General features: G+C 43.1%; 1 protein-coding gene across 3 annotated transcripts in view; it reads left to right on the top strand.

Annotated features, from left to right (window-relative positions):
* The window catches only part of Pcgf5 (polycomb group ring finger 5), a 100,918-nt gene that overhangs the window by 38,949 nt on the left and 42,102 nt on the right, over positions 1-19,867 (top strand). The window contains exon 1 of one of the 3 annotated variants that reach the window (XM_051199607.1): positions 18,484-18,710. The exons of the other annotated variants lie outside the window; for them this stretch is intronic. The gene's annotated coding sequence lies outside the window, so the exon portion shown is untranslated. Of the gene's footprint in view, positions 1-18,483; positions 18,711-19,867 lie in introns of those variants that run through there. 3 annotated transcript variants of the gene reach the window in all.

Raw genomic sequence — 19,867 nt, 5'->3', positions numbered from 1 at the left:
TTTCTATTAGTCTAAGTACGCTTTGTGTCCTTATTATGCTCTTTGGTTACTGTGGTTCTGTAATGTAATTTGAGATCAGATCAGCATTTCTCCTTTACTAAGGATTGCTTTGTGGGGTTTTGCTTTCATAAGCATTTTAGGATAGTTCTTCTCTAGTTCAGTAAAGAATGGCTGTGGGATCTTGATGGAGATTATATTAAATCTGTAGATTCCTTTCAGTACTGTACTCATTATAACAATATTAATTTTCCCAATCCATGAGCATGGGTGATCTTTCCATGTTCTAGTGCTGTCTTTTTGTTTTTCATAAGTGTTTTTAAATTTCCATTGTAGGTTTTTTTTGTTGTTGTTGTTGTTGTTCATTAGATAGATTTATTTCCAGGTATTTAAAAAGTATTATAGCTAATTAATTTTGTTCTTAGACAATTCCACATATGCACACACTATATAGTAGTGACCACTCTGACCCCTCACCCACCTTCCTACCATGCCGCCCACCCCCTTTTCCCCTACAAATCTCTTTCTCATTCCTGTCTCTTTGTTTTGTTTTACGACCTACTGAGTTTAAGCAGGGCTATCTGTGAGACCACGGATATGAAGCTATCTACTGGAGCTTCAGCAGAATGGTACTTAATTGTGTACTCACACCCAGAGCTATCAGTAGCCAATAGTTCATCAGGAAAGGGTAGGACTCCTGTGAAGCCTCTATCCCTTCCATGACTGATAGTTGACAGGGCCAGTCTGTGCCAACCACTGCCGGTGATCACAGGTGTTATGAGTTAATGATTGTGATGGTTGCATAAACCCTAGAGGATGGTGTTTTGCAGCACTTCACCCCAAAATTCCAACTTTTTACAGACTCCCAACCCCTCTTCCACAGTGTTCCTTGAATCTTAAAGATGGTGGTGCAGATGCCCTCTTTAAGGCTGAGCCCACAACCATCACTTGCTTATCCATACTTAGGGTTTGCTGGTAGTCTTTTAAACATAGGATCATGTCATCTGTCTTTCTTATTTTGAATCCCTTTTATCCTTGAATTGTTCTATCTAAGATTTTAAGCCAAGCCATGTATTAGCTAGGAGTGAGTAGAAGCACGTGTCTAAATCTAGATTTTAGAGGAAATGCCCAGTTTCACCATTTAGTATCTTGTTGGTTATATAGGTTTGTCATATGTGGTGTGATGGCAATTCTTGGTTGTCACCTTGACTACATCTGTGATTAACTAAAGTCAAACATTGAGGGGCACAGCCATGAGCGATTTTTTGCTTAATTTGAAATGGGAAGATCTACTTTTGTTGTTGTTGTTGTTATTGTTGGTTTTTTGTTTTTTAGTTTTGGAGACAGGGTATTGCTTTGGAGCCTGTCCTGGAACCAGGTTAGCCTCGAACTCAAGGGATCCGCCTGCCTCTACCTCTACCTCCAGAGTGCTGGGACTCACCAACGCCAAATGGGAAGATCTGTTTCTAATCCAGATCTTTTGAGGTGGGAAGACACACCTCTAATCTGGGCCATTCCTTCTTCTGGAAGTCTATATAAGGACACAGAGAAGGGAGTCTTTGCTCTTTGCCTGCTTTCCCTTACCTCACTAGCAAGTCCATTTGCTATGCTGCTGTAGAGCCCATTTCTTCCGGATTCCAGCATATACTGAAGACTGATGAAACATCCAGCCTCATGGACTGGATAACTGCCAGATTTCTTGAAGTTTCTGTTCAATGGCAATGACTGTTGAACCATGTAGTCATTCTAACAAATTCCATATATATATGTAGAGAGAGATTATTCTCTAAGTTTTGTTACTTTAGAAAACTGTGATTAATACATATGTCTTTATTGTGTTGGAATATGTCCCTTCTAACCCTGTTTTTTTCAGAATTTTTATGATAGAGTGATATTCAACTTTGACCAAGGCCCTTGTGCATCAATTTAAGTGATTGTGTGATTTATGTCCCTAAATCTATTTATGTTCTGTGTTATATTTATTAATTTGTACCTATTGAACAGTCTTCTTTTCATTCCTGAAATAAACCTGCCGTGGTTATGATGTATGATGTTCTTAATGTATTTCTTGAGATTGGTTTTCGAGAATTGTATTGAGTTTTGTTTTTTGTTTGCTTTGTTTTTTTTTTTCTTTTGTATCTGTGTCCATCAGACATTGACATGTAATTTTCTTTTTTAGTTGTTGTGACCTTATCCAGTTTTGGAAACAGTGATGTTGGCTTCATGAATGAATTTGGTTAGCATAATGACTTCCTTTCTGTTTTATATGACTGTGCCTTCATTTGTGCTTATCTTGGAATATTAATATTTATTTCTTCATCAATCTTAAAAGAAAGCTTTGCTGGATGTGGTAGAGTTGGTTGGCAAGTAATTGTTTTCGTAACTTGAAATATATTGCTCTTTGTTTCTGGTCTCTGGGGTTTCTGTTGTAAGATCTGATGTTATTCCACTGTATTTGCTTTTATAAATGAGTTGGGTTTTGTTGGTGTGTGTGTGTTTTGTTTGTTTTTTTTTTTAATTGAGACATGGCCACACTAAGAAGTCCTTACTAACCTAGAGCTCACTATTTGACCAAAGTGACCTTGAACTCAAATAGCTTAGCCTGTTTCTGTGTTCCCTGGGTGCTAGGATTAAAGGTGTGTGCCACCACACCTGGATCCTGTGTGCTCTAGGCATCTAGAATATACTGTGTCAAAGGTTCTGCTTTAATCATGTCTTTGGGATTCCAAATGCCTCTTCTGCTTTTTCTGTCCCTAGATTTTGGAAATTTTCTACTATAATTTTATGGAATAGATTCTCCAAGTCTTTAGGCTTTATTACAGCTCTAACCTAAACATTTTTAAGTCTGGTCTTTTCATTATATTCCAGAGCTCTTAGACAGTGTGGTCATGCTCATTTACTTTTTGTCATTTTTGATGCTTGAATGTAGTATATCCATCCCTGATATTCTTCCTTCTGCTTGGTCCAGTCTATTGGTAATGTTTTTCACTGTGTTTTCTGTTCAATTCTTTGGGTTTTTATTTCTAGCATTTCAAATTCCTTTCTAAATCTCTCTTTGCTTGCTTTGACCTCCCTGTTTGGGACTCTTTCTTTCTTACTTTTTGCTGGATTTTCCCTGTGTGTGGTTGCCTTTCCTCTCCAATCACTTTTTACAGTAAACTGAGCATTCTTTACCCAGCACTCTATTTAATTCAGTACGGTTGAGTTTAGTAGGTGAGGAGTTACCATGCACTGGAGAAGTCGCACTGACTTGCTTTCCCATGTTTCTATGTGGCTTGCATCTGTTATTTTGGATCCCATCTCTGGTTTATTGGGGGGGGGTCTTCTTGAGCAGCAAAATCTCCCATCCCATTCAGAGGGAGAAAACAAAGTGCTTTGGCAGCAACAACACCAAACTATACAAAATATAGACATATACTTGGTGGTGCTGGGGGAAGGGTTCAGTCAGTAAAGCCCCTGCCTCACAGGCATGAGGACCCAAGGGCAGATTCCCAGCAAGTAAAAACATGGGAGTGCTCAAGGCTACCTGTAACCCTGGTGCTGGTGGGGGCCGGGGATGGAGACAGAAAGGTCTCCTGAGCTCCAGCCAGCCAGTCTGCTCAATAGATAAGCACCTGGCTCTGTGAGACCCTGTCTCTAAAGATAAGGTGGGGGGGGGGAGAGAGAGTGAGCAAAGTTACTCAGTGTTGACCTCTGGCCTCCACACAGGCACACACAAATGCACAGGCACAAAGAAATACACTTAAAATTCTTCACCAATGACCATAAAAACTACTGATACTAGGAAGTAAAATCTTATTTAGAGAGGGCCGGGGAAATGGCTCAGAGGTTGAGAGCTTTGACTGCTCTTCCACAGGACCCTGTTTTTCATTCCCAGCATGCATATGGCAGTTTACATATCTGTAACTCCTGTTCCAGGGGATCTAACACCTTCTTCTAGCCTCGGTGGGTGCCAGCCACACGTGGTACACATACATGCAGGCAAAACACCCATATACATAATAAAAATATATCTCTAGAGAAAGCATGGAAATTGTAAATTATTCTGAATATTAGATTCCATATCTGGCAAGGCAATTTCCTTACTTACAACTTGTTTTTAAGTGTCAAGGCTCACAAATTCAAGTCCCTTCCAACTATACCACTTATTTTCTGGGATCAGGAAGCTGCTCATCTTGATATTTCTGTGGTAGATCATGTAAAACTGTGAGCCAGTTAAAAACTGTAGTCTTTGAGTAACTATAACATCCAAATGTGGGTGACCCAGGCAAGAGGGGTGACGATTTGAGGCCAGCCTGGGCTGTGTAGTGAGTGAGCTTGCTCTCAGCTTGGGCAACATAGTAAACTCTTGTTTAAAAAAAAAAAAAAAAAAAAAAAAAAACAAGAATAGAAAAAAAAATCTCTGCAATGCTTGAGATAGTGTATCTATCTTTAAGATATTGTCTTCAAACTGTACTATACATATATGAAGATATATGTATAAATATGTTTGAAGCAATTACAGTAACTATTTGGCTATCTGTAGTGAAAATCAGTTCTATGCCAGATAGAAATCTCTGATTGATACGAACTAATCTGAAAGGTTATCTGGAAGTAACTATAATCTAGTATGATTTTACAGCAGTCATTCAGGTTTATAGTCACTAATATGAACAGTCACTAGAACTTTATTTCTACTTACTTCAGTTAAGCCCCCTCTGGACCATGTCCTCCTTTCTATTCTCTAGATGTAGATTGCACGAATCTGGAGCCCTTCAGCCCTCTGGCCAGTCAGTTCATCCCTTGTGCCCCTCTAGTCTTACTGTGGCCGTCTGTAAACCACACCAGCCACAGTGCTAAGCCATCCTATAGGGTCCTTGGGGCTGTGTGTTGTATGTGACTGGACAGATCTCTCCCGGTTCATATAACCCTGCTTCTAAATTTAGTCAGTTTCCTTAAGCTTTTTCTAACTCAAGGGCAGGTGGATGTAGCCCCTCCTGTTGGTGAGTTTGTCACCTCTTAAAAAAGCTAAATTCTACTTACTTGGCCAGTTAATGACCAATTTGTTGTTGGGTGCTTCTAATGTGAACTGTCTTAAGCGACGTCAAGACTTCATATCTGTAAACATCAGTATTTCCAGACCTGTGTCTGCACTTCTACATTCCATTTCTGATTACAGAAAGTTTTCCTCCTAGTAGAAGTGAATGCTTCACTTGAAACTTCAGACTTCCTCTGTAGAAAGGGTTAAAGAATTAAGCAGACACTGAGAGAAATGGTGATTTACCAGCTTGTAGCTTCCAAGTCCCAGTGACCTTCCCTGGCATCTTGTGGCACTCAACATCTGCTTAGCATTTGAGGAAGTGGCATATCATTGTAAATGCAAATCAGGACCAACAGCTCTTAACACTTATTTTTGGAAGCTTAAGTGGATAGAGTATATGGTTTACTTCTCTTTGAATTTGGGAGCATCTTCCTTAATTTAGTAAATTAAAATGGCAGGATTGAAATCATTTGATATCAAAACCTCTTATAACTCACCAACAATGTAGGTAATAAATGGGCCTTCATCTTGGTGATTCAAGTGCAGAGTGCCTTGAAATTGTATATTATAGTCATTGTGAAAAGCGAGGAGTGGAAAGTGTTGTACCTGTCTACAGCTGAACTCTGCTTGTTGAAAATCATAGAAGTGAGTGCACACCTCCTTTGCTCCAGCTAATCCAGGCAGATCTAGTTCCACAGCTGCAACGTCCTTATCTTCAATGTCCCCTACCTGGTTGCAGATCCTGATTTTCAAAGGTGAAGAGACCCACCTGGGCCTCCAGGGTCTCTTCTCAGCCAGCATCTGGCTGCTGGAGCTAGCCACGGTGAAGCTGAAGCTACCACAAAAGGCAGGCCAGCATGACTTGCTGAGGTCGGGCCAGCTTGCAGTAGATAGCTTCCTGCTTCTCTTAGGTCAGAGTGCCAGATAGAATGGGAGAATGCATCTTTTAAACAACAGTAGCGTTTCTGGATGTTTTGAAATAAGAGGGGTGAGGTCAAGATCCTTGACAAATAGGACATATTGTTTTTGTTTAACATTTGTTGTTACTTTCTTGAAAGACTGCCTTTATTATATTACAGGAGAAAGTCCAAATTATTGCAAATCATAGCAGAGTGGAATAAAACAATACCTTCTAATGCCCTGGGGTATTTGGTGGTGATGAGATCACTTGGGAAACACTGTACTTTTTCCATTGCCTGGAAATAAGAAATCGTACAATGATAGACATTGTACCATAGGGTTCTCAGTTGAAATTGTCATGAATAATTTTTCAGAATTGTCAGAAACTTTAACTGCCAACACTTAAAACAGAAAATGTTCTTCAGATAAGGCATGCTCTGATGCTCAAGGGTTGCATGTGGTTTTCTGCCTGTTTTTTTTTTGTTTGTTTGTTTGTTTGTTTTGTTTTTTTAATAAAGTTTTATTTGAATGAACCTACATTTACATGTTGACTTGGCAATTTTCCTCTACCTAGGCAAAATTGAGTAGTTGTATTAGAAACTACTATGGTCCTCAAAACCTAAAGTTGAGCACTGTGGGGGCTAGGAAGATGGCTCAGTTAGTAAAGTTCTTGTCTTGCAAGCATGAGGATCTCCAGCAGACACATAAAAAGCTGGCTATGATCCCAGTATGTACCTGATCCCAGCACTGGGGAAGCAGAGAAAGGTGGTAACCCGAGCTCATTATGCGTCCAGTTTTGCTATGCTTGTTAGTCTTGTTTGTGGGATGTTTGTTTTGTTTTTTTAACGTGACACAATCTGGAGTCATTTGAGAAGAGGAAACCTCAATGAGAAAATGTCCCCATCTGATTGGACTACAGCTAAGCCTTTGGAGCAGTTTCTTTCTTGATTGATTGATAGATAGATAGATAGATAGATAGATAGATAGATAGATAGATAGATAGATGTGGAGGCCTCTAGCCCACTAGAGGCCACCCCGGGCAGGTGATGCTGAGGTGTATAAACAAGCAAATCAAAAATTCCAAGAAGAGCAAGCTAGTGAGCAGTGTCCCTCCATGGCCTCTGCTTCAGCTCCTGCCCTGATTGCCTCCCAGTGATGGACTATGACAGGGAAGGGTTAGCCCAATAAACCATTTCCTTCCCACGTCGCTTCTGGTCAGAGTTTTGCAGTGTTAGAAAGTAAACTAGAACACTAGACAGAGTGGGTCCCCACATGCATGTACACCTGCATGCCCATGCGAACATATGAGCACAGACACAACACGGAGTTTACTGTGTCCCTCCCCAAGGTAATACCTTCAAATTGCACAAGCATGTAATTGAAGATCTGGAAGGATCCTCAGTGATGATCCCAATTCTAAAAGAATTTCACAAATCCAGGCTCTGGAAAAGACTTGCGGGGAGATTTGCAATTGGTTGGCAATTTCACCTTTTTGTTTACATTTTCTTTTTATTGAAAATAGATTTTTTTTTCTCATGTAATATATCCTGATCACAGTTTTCCCTCCTGTTCCTCCCAGTTCTTCCCACCTCCCCTCCCATCCAAATCCACTCCCTTTCTGTCTCTCATTAGAAAACAAACAGGCTTCTAAGGGATAAACAGAAACTAGTGCATCAGAGTCGGACAAGACAAACAGAAGGAGAAGAGCCCAAGAGAAGGCACAAGAATCAGAGACCCACTCAGGAATTCCATAAAGACACTAAGCTGGAAGCCATATACGCGTGCAGAGGGCCTGGTCCAGACTCGTGCGGACCTTGTGCATGCTGCCTTGCTCTGTATGAGCTCCTAAGAGCTTTGATCATGGTGTTTTATCGGGCCTTGTTTTCTCGTTGTCCTCCGTTCTCTCTGTCTTTTACATTCTTTCTGCTTTCTGTTCCTTGGGGTTCCCTAAGCATTGAGGGAAGGGATTTGCTAGAGACATTTCATTTAAGGCTGAGTGTTACAAGGTGTTTTACTCTACACAATGTCTGGCTGTGGGTCTCTGTATTGGTTCCCTCCTGCTGCGGGAGGAAGCTTCTCTGATGGTGGCTGAGCAAGGCACTGATCTATGAATATAGCAGAATATCATTAGGAGCCATCTTATTGCTATGGTTTATTTTTTTTTCTTCTTCACACCAGTAATATTTGGCTTTAGCCCGAGTCCCTGAGCTACCTAATCTCTGGTTCTTGGGTTCTTGGTTACACTTGTCGGGCATGGGTTCCTTCTCTTGGAGTTGGCCTTAAATAAGATATTGGTTGGTTACTCCCACAAGCTTTCTGCCACCATTGAATCCCTTAGCATATCTTTCAGGCAGGATACCATTGTGTAGATCAAAAGATCTATGGCTGGCTTGGACTTTACTTTTACTTACTTACTCACTTACGTGGTAGCATACACAGTACCTTCCTGTACCAAAGACACTAGCACAAAGGGATGACCACCCTAGGTAGGCAACTGCTCAACTTCTTCATGGTCAGTGAGTTGTGTAAGTGCTGTCTTCAGCAGTTGGGCCTTGTTGAAGTTGTGGAGAGCAACCTATAGGTTTTGCCTGGGTTATTTGAACATTCCTATGGGACCTTGTTAGCCAACAACTCTATTAGGACATACCTGGGCCTAGTAGTGGAAGCTTGATTTGCTGGCAAGAGATGACCAGTTGGGGATATGCCTCCCCGTTATTTGGTGATTTCATTTTGATCACTTTCACATATGTATATGTTTTAGGAAGCTTCTATTATATTGGGTTTCCATAGCATCCCTCAAATGGCCCTTAATTTTAGCTATCTCCACCTACATCCCTCCCTTATTTCCCTCTGCCATCCATTCCCCACTTGATCATCCCATTCCAGCCCCCTGATCCATCCATAACTATTCTCTTCTCCCTTCTTAATGAGACCTATCTGTCTCCCCCACCCCCGTCCCTTACTTAATACATATCCTCTGTGGTTCTGTGGATTGTAGCTTTGTTATCATTGATTCAACAGGCAATATCCACATATAAGTGAGTAAATACCACATTTGTCTTTCTTGGTCTGGGTTATGTCACTCAGGATGATTTTCTTTTTCTGCTACCATTCATTTATATGTGAATTTCATGATGTCATTGTTAACAGCTAAGTAATACTCTTGTGTAACTGTATCACATTTTCTTTATTCTGTCAAGGGACCTCTAGGTTGCTTCCAATTTCTGGCTCTTATGAATAGAGCAGCAATGAATATGGCTGAGCAGGTGTGTCTGTAGTAGGATGGAGAATCCTTTGGGTATATGTATGGATGGTAGATCTGGATCTTGAGGTAGACTCTTATCTTTCTAAGGAACTGCCTTACCGATTTCCACAGTGTCTATAAAAGTTTGTACTCCTGCCACCGATGGGGGGAGTGTTCCCCTTGCTCTACCTCCTTGCCAACATGAACTGTTACTTGTGTTATTGATCTTAGCCATTCTGACAGGTGTAAGGTGAATATGATTTACATTTCCTGGTGTCTAAGGATGTCGAACCTTTGAAGTGTTTCTCAGCCATCTGAGTTTCCTCTATTGAGAATTCTCTAATTTAAAATTTTCAATCGACATAGCATCAAATATAGGAAGAAGAATACTTTCTATCTGCAGAAGGGACCATAAAGGAGTGCTCAGAGGGCCTCTCTGTAAGCACTGGAATCAGAGCTGGGCAGAAGTGGTGACAGCTTAGGTGTGATGGACTCCTCCTAGGAAGCATTAGAGCATACTGCCCTGGACTAGCTCAGTGCTTACTCTGGCTCAGCATCTCCTAGCCCTGACTAGTACAGATGACACACAGCCAAAATCTTGCCCTTCGTGTTTCCCCTTTTCTGTGCTCCTTGTTGACCATTCTTTTTCTGTTTGCATGGACATTTTTACAGGGAAGAATATAACTGATAACAGTCAGGTTTTCTAAATATTTAATGTTTCAGCCAGTTCTGCCTCCCTAAGACATTGCTGGGCAGAATGTCCCTCAGACATTCTGAATATGTATGAAACTAGACATTATATACATTGAGAAATGGTTCTCAATTTCACCTTGTGATAACCAGTTAACCAAGACTTATTTTACTCATTTGTCCCATAAGTAGTGATCTTAGCTTTAAATTCCTGGAATGTGGAAAGCAGACATGATGCACATAAATTTGGCCAACCAGCTTTTCCTCCTATTGTATACTAAAAGCAAGCAAAGGGTATGAAGAAGTTGTCCAATGGATTTCTTTGGAACTAGGGACTTAAATTATGCCCACATGTTCCATTATTGGTGCGTCTCCATAGTAGGGAGCAGTACAGGTGTAGGAATTATAAGTTAATTCAGAATGTGTCTGCCCATTGACTCTGAAGTCAGTGCATCCATAGCATGACCTTTATAAGTCACGTAACTCCTATGTGATGTGCTCTTCTTTCGAATAGGGTGATTTAAGTGATGGGAGACTGAGCCATGGATGCTTATTTGTATCGTGATTTGAACATAAGCAGTCTTGCCTGCAAAAGTGGACATCGTTTGTTTCCTCATTTGTTTGTCTGTGGATCCATTCAGCAAACATTTAATAAGAATCTGTTGTGTTTTAGGGATTGACAATGGTGGCAGATGCCCAGCCCATGTGGAGTTTATGCTCCATTCACTGTATACCCATAGAGCCAATTTACTTGAGATGCATTGAAATTGGTGATCTCTTCCTAGCTTTTCGTCAAGAAGACATTACAGCTTTTGTACCAAGAAAGACTTTTCTCTAGATGATTAAGATAGTTCTTCCCAGCAGAGGTAACCATTCAAGACAGATGCTCTTTATCTCCTTGTACTATGAGGGAGAAGTTACAGTCCCTTCAGAGGTTCATGATCCTAAAATTCAAGAATTATGAGCTTCCATCCAATATTTTAGCGAATGTCTCCCTGCTTTAAATTAGACTCCATCTAGCTTTCCACAAGCCAAGAGAGAGAGAGAGAGAGAGAGAGAGAGAGAGAGAGAGAGAGACCTGTACTGTAGTCAATTATTAACTACTTGAATACCTGAAAACAACAGATAAACTGATTTTACCTCTTGTTTTTTAAGAGTGGTTTGGTTTTTTTTTTTTTTTTTTTTTTTTTTTTTTTTCCTTCTTCCTTCCTGCCCTCTGAGCTTCAAGGTCCAAGATGGGATTGCGAATGGGTGGGAGAGCAACTTCCCTTCTTAGTGCTTTGCCTGCTGCCTTCTCTGTTCACCTCTTCCTCCTGCTGGCTGCCTGCCTGCCCGACAGCACTGCATTCCCTGCCCATCAACTACTAACTATGGACTCCTCACAAGGTTAACTCTGACCACACACACACACACACACACACACACACACACACACACACACACACACACACACACACACACGTGCGCGCGCACACACCCTATGGAGAATCTGTATCTTACTGGGGGGGAAATTCTGTTACTCCCTCACTAGAGGGAAGTAAGTAAATTCTTAATGTTGACCTAGTTATTAAAACCTTTATGAATATAAGTTTTCTAGTGAAATGTTTATGATTTCCCATCTTAGTTTTAAAACTTGATTGTGTGTGGGGGAACATTTTGGGTGGTGGTGGAGCACACCTTTAATTGCAGCACTCAGGAGACAGAGGCAGGCAGATCTCTGTGAGTTTGAGGCCAGCCAGGTCTTCAGAGTAAGTTCCAGGACAGCCAGGGCTACCCAGAGAAAACCTGTCTCAGGAGGGGGTAACAACTTGAATGTGGCCATTGAGATCTATCATCTCAATCATATTTGTTGTAATAAATAAAATATATAAAGAAGATCTTTCTTGCACATACATAATGGCTAAGATGATGATATGGCCTCAGTGTTCTGCTGGGGATGTAAGAGCACTTGTCTAGCATAAGGCCTTGGATTTGATCCCAAATACTTCCCTTCACCAAAGGAAGAAATAATCCCCATTTTCATAGGAAGGATACCGAGGGAACTGATTTATGCTACCAAAATACCGGTTCTTGAGACAGCAAGCTGCCTCCTCAGGAAAAAGTGCTTGGCATGCAGGTCTGATGGCCTGAGTCCCATCCCAGAACCTGTGGTGAAAGGACAGAACCAGCTTCTAAAATTTGCCCTTTGACCTCCCCGCTGTGGAGTTCCCTTCCTGTAGAGGTGAATATAGGCTTACCACAGCACAGGGGCTCCCGCAGGCCAGTGTGTGTGCTAAATAAGTATACATTTTTTAAATAAACGAGAACAAAACTCATCTCTTGCCACTAGTCTTTCCTTTAATTCTAATCCCCAGCTATCAATAAAGATCAAAACTTTCCTTGTAACTTACCCTTCTGGCATTCGGTTGTTGACGTCACTGGAGATTTGGGACTTATTCTTAGTTTCTACCTTCAGATCTCCTGTACATTTACTACCCTAGGACTTTAACCTCCTGCAGTTTCATGAGGATGATTTGACATGTCGCAGGCCCGACGATTGGAGAAATGCAGTTTCCCTTACAGTTTGAAACCATTGCAGTTCTGTTCTCTGTGTGTTTGTGAGGCAGTGTGTTGCCTGCATGTTTATCTGTTCACCACATGTGTGCAGTGCCCATGGGTGCTCGAAGATGGTATAGGATCCCCTAGAACTAAAGTTACAGTCATGAGCCACTAGTTAGAATTTAAATTGGGAACTGAACCCAGGTCGTCTGGAAGGGCAGCCAATGCTCTTCCCCCCCTGAGCCATCTCTCCAGTCCCCACTCAGTTATCTCCGTTAGTCTTTGAGAAGTACTGGAACTTGCTTCATCCAGCCATTAACTCGATAGTAAAGAAAACTAGATTTGTCTCCCCACCACCACCACCACACATACTTTCCAAAGAAGGAAACAAATGTTGACTTTTCATCTTAGCATAGTCCATTTCTAGTGCTTTAAAATATTGGGCCAGGAAGATGGCTCCGTGGTTAAAGTAGTTGCCATACAAGCATGGAAACAGAAGTTGGATGACCAGCACCCATGTAAAAGCAGGGTTCTGTTAGGGTAATGAGGACAGAGACAGCTGGGTCCCCAGAGCTCACTGGCAGGGTAGTGTAGCCAATTGGTGTCACTCGGGCTCAGTTAGAGTCACTGTCTCAAAAAGATAAGGTGAGGAGGGAATGAAATGCATGATTGGACATGTAAGCACGCTCACATACATACACATGTACATACAACAAAAAAGAAAAGACGTTTACTGTTTCAGAATCTTAGTCTTGCTCCTGTCTCTGGCCTCTCTCTGCTTGTTTCTTTCTAGTGTGCCGGGTGTCTCCTCCTTTCTGGCTTTTCCCTTTGTCCCTCAGACCCGAAGCCTTTGGGATTGTGCCTTGTGGCCTTTCTAACAGACAGGGTGGCACGTGGGACTGATGGCTTGACCGCTGCATAGTACTGCCCTTTTTCACCTGGCACTCTTACCATTTGGTCATGTTCTGTTTAACACCATTAACAAACTTGATGTATTTCTATCTAACTCTTTCTTGTGGCTAAGTCTCCACTCCCTGGTGTGATTTTAATTAACCATCCTAGAAGGCAGGGATTATAACTATATCATACTCTGTTAAGATTCACCCTAGAAGAAATCAAAGAAAGAATAGAGTCTCTGTCTTCAAATGTAACTATTCATGTTTTTCTTGTTTTTTTTTTAATAAACATTTCTTTGAGTGTTTGCTGTTTGCTGTCACCTGCACTGGGGGTGCATAGTCCAGGGCAAATACAGATGCACTGGGCTCATCTTCTAATTCAGACCACATTCCAAGTCAGAGAGATAGGTGATTTGAAAGAGTAAGAATGTGGCCCTTGGGGCTCAGGAGGTGACTGGGCTGATAAAGCACTTTCCAGGCAAGCATGAGGATCAGAGTTCAGATCCTGTGTCCACATAAACTCTGGGTAGTTCTGTTAGCTCACCTGGAATTCCAGTGCTCAGGAGTCAGAGACAGATAATGCATTGATTGTATCAGCAATCTCTAGATTCCTTTCAAAATATTGCTCAAGGGCTGGAGAGATGGCTCGGCTGTTTAAAGACTAGGGTCACAACCAAAAATGTGAGAGATGGCTCAGTGAATACAGTGGAAAATTACCAAGGAACATACTCAATATCAGCCTTGGGCCTCCACATGCGTGTACATACTTGTACACATGTACCTACACAGGTGAAAACACATGCAGGCAGACACATGCAAGAAAGTGTGTTGCCATATATATGCATGTGTGGTTTGTGTCATAGAAAAGGCTCTTCAGAACTCTGGATATCTCCAGGAACTGTCCTTGAGAATAAGTGGATACCTGGAAAATACATAAGGACTGTTCAGACTTAACAGCGGCAGGAAAGAGTGAAGGGATTAGATTAGGCATCAAATTATAAGAAGACCATTGAGCTAGCCAGAGGTCAGGGAGGTCCATCATGGAAGATAGTGGGGGCTGTGGAGATAACAGGGGCCTGGGGTGGCCTTATCAGGTGTTTTAGAGCTCTCTTAATAACACAGGGGCTTTTCTGAAGGTGGAGGCAGGATGTGGCACACTGTAGACTGTGGCTCTACTGAGGACCACTGGGTAACAGCTTTGAAGGACACTGAGTCAGAGTCTGGCGTGTATGAAGGGGAGAGATGCTTCTGACCCGAGGAGGCAGGGATAGGGGTTTGAGGGACGGGCAGAGTCCTTGGCAGTTACTGGGTTGTGGAAACAGGCACAGTGAGAAATGGAGGCATAGTCAAGGATGGCTGACTCTGCTTCATTCCCGTCTCAGCACACAACCGCCTAGCTCTTCATCACCAGTTCTAGGCACTCATTGGTTTGGGGCTGTAATATTTATGTCATAAAGGCACTTGCGCCCAATAGAATACTTACATTAAATTTTAATATTTTCTGCAATCTCTATAGAAAGACATTTAGATTACAGAAGGCAGCTTATATGTTAAAGATACTGTTAAAAAAAAAAGACTATATTGAAGTACATAAAACAATTTAAAATGATGAAAAGGAATTGTTATTTTTATCCACATTGTCCTCTTTACTCGGGAATCAGATACTGGGGTGAAAACCTGTTAGCTCAGAGAGGCTGTGAAGCAACCCGCTACCCAGCAAGAGAGCATCACTCTTTCCATCTCAAACCAAAGAGGCCCTTGAGTCTCGGAAGTGCCCCCTCCCCCCCCTCCTTCCTTTGTGTCTCTCTGTCCATATCCCTGGCTCCTCCATATTCTCTATGGCTAATTTCTGTCAGCTAATCCCTGGCTCTGGCCCCTGATCCAAGGTAAATTTTATTAACACAGTCTTAGAGTTTCACAGTGCAATCAAGTAAATACTCAGGGAAATACATCACCCTAATTTTCAAAAAAGTAATACCATTAAAATCAGTTGATATTAACTTGCTAATTAATTAGTGGTGAAAAGAGCAGCTGTTACTTGCTTATCCCTCCCATTTCTCCATACATTTTTGGGTTGTTTCTAAGTTACTCTGTTTAATATCTCATAACTTCTTGTACTTGAGAATTTCTTAAAGGTGTAAACAAAACGGAAACTGATATTTTTGTTTTAGGCTTGCTGCAACCCAAATCAGCTGTGATGTGAGTTTGCTCCTTTTCAGGGCGTTGGTATTGTGTCTGTAAAAAGTGTGGTGATATTTTGTTATGATTTAATAAACTTGCCTGAAGATCAGAGTGCAGAGCTAGCCACATTAGTTAGCCTTAGAGGCCAGGCAGTGGTGGCACACACCTTTAATCCCAGCAGCCACACTAGTTAGCCATAGAAGCCAGGCAGTAGTGACTCACACCTTTAATCCCAACACTCAGGAGACAGGGGAAGACAGATTTCTTAATTCAAGGCCACCTTGAGCTACATGAAATTGATCCAGTCTAAATGAGAAACAGCTCACATGAAGATGATCTCAGCACTTGGGATCCCATGCCTCTCTTCCTAGCACCAGAGAGAAATACAAGGCTGGAGGAGACAAGAGCTCAGTGCAGTTTGAGGTTTGGTGGGGAGCAGTGCAGTCTGGAGATGCAGTCTATGGACAGGATCACCCCTTCAGTCTGAGCATTGCTAGAGGTGAGAACTCTAGTGGCTGACCACTCTGCTTCTCTGATCTTCAGCTTTAACCCCAATATCTGTCTCTTGAGTTTTTATTATTGATACCAACTAGAACTAGTGTGACAAAAATGAAGTCAGAGGTTAGAGTGTATACTCAGGAGGAATGCTACCTTCCCTAGCATTGCTCTAGTGTTTGAGGGTTTTTATTTGGGGAGGGGGTTGTTGATGGGTGTGTGTTTGGCTTTTTGAGGGTAAGAGAATCAATTTGTTCGCTAAAGAAGAGAGCGAATAAATCACAAACTGTGGTGGTTTGACTAAGAATGACCCCATAGAGTCATATTTTCGAATGCTTAATCATGTAGGATTGGCACTATTTAAGAAGGATGAGAAAGATTAAGAGATGTAGCCTTGTGGCAGGAAGCATTCCACTGGGGGTGGGCTTTAAGGTTTTAAAAACACTTGCCAGGCCCAGTCTCTCTGTTGGCCTACAGGAATCAAGGTAAAGCTTTTAGCTACCACACCTGCCTGCTGCCATGCTCCCTGCCATGATGATAATGGACTAAGTCTCTGAGGCTTTAAGCTGGCCCCTAGTTAAATGCTTTGCCCTTTGGACAAGTTGCTGGGGTCATGGTTTTTCTTCACAGCAGTAGAACAATGACTAAGACACTGTTCAACTAGAGCTGTGTGTAGAGACACAAAACACAGATTTCCTCACAAAGGATGGGACCCCCATCCCGTCTCTCAGCCCCACCATCACACTCCAGCTCCCCAGCATCTCCACCTCTACATCCATCTTCAGCGACTGCCTGCAACAACAGTATGAGCCCTCCTTATCTCCTTTGCTAGTGTACGTCCTCCTTGAACCCATGGTCAAGATCATTTCTGAAAATACTGGGTAGCTCCTTTATTGATCATCAATTTCATTCCACTTGGAGTTACACAAACTGTTACTCCTGAAAAAGACATTTAAGATAATCTCAGACACAAACTAGAACAGTTTTAGGCCGTTTTATATGTGCTACGGTGTATACTGCAGGATCTTTCCTGCAATGTTTTAATAGAACCTTTTATTGCATATTCTAAATAGACTGGAAATAGATTGACCTTTCCCATCTGGATATGTTCAGATCAAAAGCTATGAAGCTTGTAGTCACTTGGCCTGACTTGTTTCCTTTTGCATACTGCGATTGCTGTGTCTTGTGGAAGTCACCCCATCCTGGAATAATAGTTTTACAAAGAGGTCTTTACGAAGGTTGTAGAGAAATCACTTAGAGCTCTATCAGAAGATGTATTCTTGCTGTGGCAATATTCAAATGAGTTTGTTTTACTTTCAAAGTTTAGTTATAACGTGGATAATTTTTAAAGTTTCTTGTTGTACTTGGTGAGTTTTAAATTTGAGATGTATCTCTGGACACCTGTGTGCCTGCACTCTGTCACTAGCCAGAGGTGCTGCCTGTCTGTAGGGGATAAATGCAAATGCTCAGCATTCTCTGTGAATTCTTTAGCCACCTTTGCTCTGGCTTTTACAAAAGAGATGGTGGAATTGCAACCCTGTTTCTTTCTGGTATGTGAGATCCAAGATTGTCTTTGCAGTTTGCCCTTTGGAAAATGCTCCTTATGTTTGGTCAGTAAGTGAAGGCTACCTTGATTTGCCTAGAACCCAGTCCTGGAGTATAGTCTTCTAAGACGGAAATGACCTGGTGTCCAGCTAATGCTTAGCACAGTTGTATTAGTAGGAATTTGAGTTTGGGGAACACGTTAGAAAATGATTGAATGAAGAAATTCAGGAAGCCTTTCAAGAAATCTTTTCCTTCAGTGAATTCCGCTGGAAATCTATCTCAAAGTCCACTAGAAAGAGCACTGGGGGGGGGGGGGTATTTGTTTAGAACCTTGCAAACAGCAATAAATTTTTACCACTTACCATCATCACCCCCTACACAAATTTCTAGCTTACCTGTATTTGTCAATGATCATGACTGCTGGACCCACCTTATTGCAACGAATTCAATAGCGATTTCATATATATATATATGTATGGATGGATGTGTGGGGGTGTGCTTGTGCCACATTGCCCTTGTGGAGGTCAGAGGACAACTTAGCAGGAGTCATTCTGTCCATTCTCATCTCCCTGCATTTGTGTACTGGGGATTGAACTCAAGAGCTCAGGGCTTTTACCCGCTGAACCCAAGGGGAAATTTTAGTGAGGTGACTCAGTATCAACACTGACCCCGCCAGCTAAAAACAACAAAAAACAAGACAAAAAAAAAAAAAAACCATACTGGTCATTGTTACAATGAAAGCGAGCGGGAGATGGGTGACGAGGATAAGAAGAACAGAGATAAATTTGGCCACAGCTACGTGTCACAAGGGAGCGACAGGGGTGGGGGGCAGGGAAGGCTGGGTGGCCCAGGCGCCTAGGAGGAGCACCGGCAAGCCAGCGAGGGCTGAGGGCGTGGCCGGCGGAGAGGGGCGGGGCCCACGAGGAAGGGCGTGGGATGGGGCGTGGCCGGCGGGCGGACGGCTCTGGCGGTTGGAGGTGGGTGGAGCTGCCCTTGGAGGCGGCACCGGCTTGGCCCCGAGGCCCGCCGCGCCCTATCGCGCCAGAGCCGAGTGGCCCCGTGGAGCCCGCGCGCTCCCGCCTGCTGGGGGAGGGCGGACAGGGCGCGGGGAGCAGACAGGCCGCGGCAGGCGCTGTTTCTCTTTCGCTTTCCCGGGCTCGGAGGCGGGCGCGCCGGCGGACTGAGGAGCGGCGGCGGCCGCTGGGTAGGTACCGCGCGGGGGCGGCCCGGCCGCGCGCCAAGTTTGCGCCGGCGGTCGCGGCGTCCCAGACACCTGCCGCGCCGGGCGCTGGAGCCCGAGCCGCTCGGGGGCGGGGCGGGCGTGCGGGGCTTCGGATGTGAGCTCGCTCGGGGGCGGCCCGGCCGGCCCGCGACAACTTGTCCTGTCCCGCGGTCTCCGCGCGGGTGGCCCCGGCTCCCGGGCCGAGCACCTGCTAAGCGGCGGGAGGGCTTGAACCTCCGGGACCCGCGCCTCCCGACGCGGAAAAGTTGCCCCTGGCCGCCCGCGCGACACCGCAAGCACTCGCTTCCTTTCCCAGTCTCGGGTGACAGGGCTTGGGATCGGGACTGCGCTTCCCACAGGTTTTGCCGCGAGCGCACGAGTAAGTCCTGGGAGTAAGGAAAAGCAGAGAAAACAGCGGAGACCCGGGCTGGGATATTAATGCTTTGCTGAAGGTCACGAAGGGCTAAGGCCAGAATCTTCAGATTGCAATTAATTAAATTACACCTTCTGTCACATCCTTAACACCATTTCCCCGAAGGGATAGATGCTCAGAGCCTATGCCTTGAACATTCACAGTAGGTGTGTGCTGGCGGAATGATGCCTTCTAGACCTTTCCAGTTATTTTATACTCGCCTATGATGTAACAGCCAAGATAGGAGAAAAGTTCCCTTCTGAAGCATGAGCTTGGTGTAGAATGAACTTCGTGACATAAGCATCTTCGTTCGCATTGTTTTCTAAGCACATCTTTCTTGTAAGGAACTTGCAAAACTCCAAATAACCCAATGAGATAGCTATTCGTAAAGTTGCAAGAAAAGTAATGGCATTTCTTCAGTTTTTCACTGTGTACTATCAAGTTGTATTACTCCTTTCTAGGTACCTGGAGCTTTTACTGTTATTTTACAGTTAAAAATCAACAAAATAAACAGCCATCTGAGACTTGGAGAAAGTACATTCCCCAGGGTATATATCTATTATGTGTGACTGGTTTCTATTGAAACTTTCTGCTTAATAGAGATAGAGAATAAATTGTTGGTAGAGTGCTTGCCCAGCATGCTCAGTGCTGAGTTTGCCCTATGTTACCGTGTTAACTGGGAATGGTGAATACCTGTAATCCCAGCACTGTGATCCTCCCAAAGCAG

The sequence above is a fragment of the Phodopus roborovskii genome, unplaced genomic scaffold (assembly GCF_943737965.1).
Source record: "Phodopus roborovskii unplaced genomic scaffold, PHOROB, whole genome shotgun sequence".
Taxonomy (NCBI): domain Eukaryota; kingdom Metazoa; phylum Chordata; class Mammalia; order Rodentia; family Cricetidae; genus Phodopus; species Phodopus roborovskii.
Note: the sequence above shows the minus strand (reverse complement) of the source record. Positions and strands in the feature narration are given on the sequence as shown.